Consider the following 4,354-nt stretch of genomic DNA (forward strand, 5'->3'; position numbering starts at 1 on the left):
TACCGCACCGGTCAGAACTGTACCAATTCTTGAAACACCTCGATGAAGGTGAATGCCCGACCTTATGCGGCGCAGCGACGATGCAGGAATTGTGGGCCGCCATCCAGTCTATGCCACCGAACTCAGCTCCCGGCGCGGATGGCCTCACTGCAGGGTTTTATGCGACCTTTTTTAGTATCCTGAGCGAGCCGCTACTTGGCGTAATCAACAGCATTCTCGAAGGCCACGCGAAACCCGCCTCGTTTGCCATGGGGCGCGTGGTCCTGATACTTAAGGAAGGCTCACCACCGAACGACCCCACGTCATGGCGCCCTATCACGCTACTGAATGCGGATTACAAGATTGTCGCCTCTATTCTAAACAGCCGTTTAAAGACCTTTCTGCCGGACATCATCGCGCCGCACCAAACCTGCGCAGTTCCGGGCAGATCACTGTTTGCCAACCTGAACATGACTAGAGACGCCTTTCAGTACGCCACCGAGAAAAGAGTATCAGGAGCTTTTCTTTCCCTCGACCAGGCCAAGGCCTTCGACCGGGTCAGGCACGCCTACCTGTTCGAAACGCTCCGAGAGTTTGGCCTCCCGGCAGGGTTTGTTAACATCATCAAGCTCCTCTACTCGGACCTCAGGTGCCATGTGGTTGTGAACGGCTCCACTACGGACACCTTCCAGTACACGCGTGGGATCAGACAGGGATGCCCACTTGGCCCGACCCTGTTTGTGCTTTCCATAGAGCCCCTGCTCACGTCCGTAGCCGGTGACACGCGTATTCGGGGCCTCCCGCTCACAGGAACTGCGGAACTAAAGATCCTTGGTTATGCCGATGACATCTCCCTTTTCGTGAGGGACGCCAGTAGCCTCGACCGTTTTCGTCAGCTCTTCGCATTCTACGCGGCAGCGTCCGGAGCGCAGCTGAACGAGGAAAAGTGCAGGGCCCTTCGCTTCGGCAATTTCCCTGCGCATGCCATCGGCACCTTTCAAGCGGTCAACACAGTAAAGGTACTCGGGATATATTTTTCGAGCGAGGGAGTCGCACCGTCAACGTGGTCCCGCGTCCTTGAAAGGGCCGCTCAAATGGCAGAGCGTGCAGGCCTGCGAGACCTCTCGTTGCGCGAGAAAGCGCTGGCGGTTAAAACGAGTATTTGCGCACTTGCTTTGTACGCAAGTCGAGTAGCAGTGATGCCCGCAAGGACGATAAACCAGCTGTCCAAGCTCATCACGGCGTACTTGTGGGAAGGGAAGCCGCCACCTTTAAAAAGACACCTCTTACACCTGGCAGTATCCGAAGGGGGTCTCGGCCTTCCACATGTACAGAGCGCAGGCAGAATTCTAGCCCTTAAAACCGCCCGAGCGCTCGCGCGCGCGAGCGATTACGTTGGCCACAACCTCCTCCTCTACTGGAGCGGTGCCAGGCACGACTGGCTGGACGCTGGCCGACACACCGGTCCTTTTGCTGAAGCACCCGCGCCCTACTATAAAACGGCAGCGGCAACAATGCGCATGTTGGGGAATGAACTACCCGGCTGTGACGTAGACGAAGACCCGCCAGCACGCATCGTCGAGGCCATCACGATGAACCAGCTAAGCGATGCCGACCGAAAACGGGCCAAGCGCGCGCAGAGCGAACTTGGCTCCCTCCGTTGCGGCATCCCCCGCGAGGCGCACGATTTGCTCCTTAAAAAGGCCTGGCACGTCCTACCTACAAGACAGCGCCTTAACAAATTAGGCATAGTCCCGAATGCTAGCTGCCCCAACTGTCGCGTCGTGGAAACGCAGGAGCACGCGTTGTTTGAATGCGTCGCGGTGAAACCCGTGTGGCGCATGGTGGCCCACTCCTTCGGCATCCGCACCCCTCCCAACCACAAACGTAACAAAGGCGCCTTCGCCCAACTCGTGGTGATTTTCACAGTGTTGGTTTTATGGCAGAGGCGATCGCTTGCGGAAGCGCGCAGGAAACCAGTACGAGCCGCGTTTCCGGCAGTCTCGAGGATCCGAAGGCTGCTGTGGGCCTATTTATCGGCCGAACTCGAAGCCAGCGGCGAGGAAAAGTTCCTCCGTCGCTGGCATACGAAATTTTTCTTCCTCAGGGACGGCAAGTTAGCCGCCCCAATCACTCCCTTCTAACCCCCCCCCCCCTCCTGCTCCAACACCTTATGTTTAAGTAGTGCGTTCTACATGCATCCCCAAGTGTCAATCTTTTGAGGTGTAACTCAGACCTTGTTGTGTACCCCCCCCCCCCCCCCAGCGTCTATATTCATTCGTGGGGAAACTGATATCCATTGCTCATCTTGTTTTCCGGCATTGTATATATGTATATAGCCCGCGTGTTTTTTTCGTTTCTCTGTACGCCTTGTTTACTCACCTTTGTATATACACACATCCGTTGTTCAATGTTACTCTGTTTTTTTTTTCTGTGCTATAAGTAACTCATGTATTTGATGTAGTTATCAGCCGATTACCCGGCGGTGCATACTGTACTGTTTTTTTTGTTTCATGCGTTGAGAGTTGAATAAACTTCTCCTTGTGTAGTATCTGTTCTTATCAGCTTAATATCTGATACGGATCCTATTTGGATCCAAGATATTAAACTTATTTTTGTGATGCGGCGGAGTGCTTGAAGCTTGCTTCACCTCCGCCACGGGTTGGCCCGGTATTGCACTACCTCCGGGATCGGCCCACTCACCCCCTGCGGGGTGAGTTCGACAATAAATTCAATGATAGAAGGAGTGTTCGGATTTACCCATGATACCGGGGTAAACGGCTTGGGTGCGTCGAGTGTCCGAGACGGTGGCGGCACGCCGCCCCGGCTGACGCGGTATTCGCGTGCAGGGAGTGCGCTAGCTGTGTTTACACTTACGATTGCTCTGGGAAAATAAATGTTTCCGTGTGTATTTCATATATGGAGGGTCTCTTTTATTTTGTTATGTTCACACGTACATACTCAAGTTTCTTATTTTTTTTAACGTTCCTACTCATATTAATAAAACTATTGAGGAAATTATCATTACTGTTTCGGAGGAAAGCTAGAAGTGTGTATACGATGTGTATGCATGTGCGATGTGTATGTATGTATGTGTGTAGAAGTGTGTATGTATGTGCCAAGCTATTTCCGCTTTTCGAATTCACCCGTTTCGCAACGAAAAATAAAAAAAGCCTCTAGAAAATGGGGTTTGGTTGGTGTTTCTGTTTACAGTTGCAGTGGCAAGCGAAGGCATTTTTATTTCACATCTTCACGCGGCGTCTGAACCTGAAGACGCGTGCTCTCGCCACGTCTACGCATCTACACTATTCCCCATCACAAATTAAAATCGCAAAGAACGCCACAGGACCCACTCCGCACACACCTGCTGTACGGTGGAGCGGCAAAGCCCCGATGTGCTTTTCCTATGTCCACTGAACTTTGGGGTTTGACGTCCCAAAACCACCATATGATTATGGGAAAATTTCGACCACCTGGGGTTCTTTCACGTGCACCCTAATCTGAGCACAGGGAAATGCAGCCGCCGCGGCCGGGATTCGATCCCACCACCTGCGGGTCAGCAGCCGAGTACCTTACGGCCATCAGACCACCACGGCGGGCATCGCCTTGTTGATCAAACACTTCATTTCTGAACACCATCTCATACCAGCTCATCCACCATTGGCTCTCGTTAATTACAACGAACATCCTCGCACGCTCACCTCAATGGAATTGCCAGTTGCTGGAAGTTCCAAGAAAATTGCGCACTAGACGTTCGGACGCACCACGCACGTACCTGAAGCGACGTGGACCCCAGGACGCGTGAGATCACGCCCCGGGCGCGCTTTGCCTCCGTACCCACTCGTCACTCCTCACAGCTTCACTAAGCCGAGTATGTAGAAGTCGAAGAAGCAGAACAACAAACCAGCCAATCCCCCACAGTGGGTGTGAGCCACAAGTGAAGGTCAACAAAAACAAGCAACACCAGCGAGCGCAGTGACGAAGCTATCGTAATGGGGCGAAATAATCCACGAATATGGCTGCACGTTGACGCACGGTCGCATTTGTGCAACCACCCGTGTCTCCCGAAGACCGTCTGTCGCGCGTCTTCGACGAAAAGCGCAGGCGAGTACTTCTCCACTGATTTCCGCGACCACTTCACGACCGCCTTCGGCCGCCTCATGTCCGTCCGGCACGATCGACGGAGCGCCGCACCAGCGCCTCGTACACGCCACCATAGCACTCCTACCCCTCGGAATCAGCAAAACTCGGACGTTTTCGACCACGACAGACAGAACCTGCCGGCCCGTTGAACGCTTGAACGACATCGCAGCGTCAAGTCGCACACTCACGTTCCGTCACCCTCTGCCACATGATCCTTCATTCACCGGCTTCA

General features: G+C 53.7%; 1 pseudogene; it reads left to right on the forward strand.

Annotated features, from left to right (window-relative positions):
• The first annotated feature begins 2,510 nt into the window (after positions 1–2,510).
• On the forward strand, positions 2,511–2,683 carry LOC142766156 (U2 spliceosomal RNA; annotated as a pseudogene).
• Positions 2,684–4,354: the final 1,671 nt, after the last annotated feature.

The sequence above is a fragment of the Rhipicephalus microplus genome, chromosome 6 (assembly GCF_043290135.1).
Source record: "Rhipicephalus microplus isolate Deutch F79 chromosome 6, USDA_Rmic, whole genome shotgun sequence".
Taxonomy (NCBI): domain Eukaryota; kingdom Metazoa; phylum Arthropoda; class Arachnida; order Ixodida; family Ixodidae; genus Rhipicephalus; species Rhipicephalus microplus.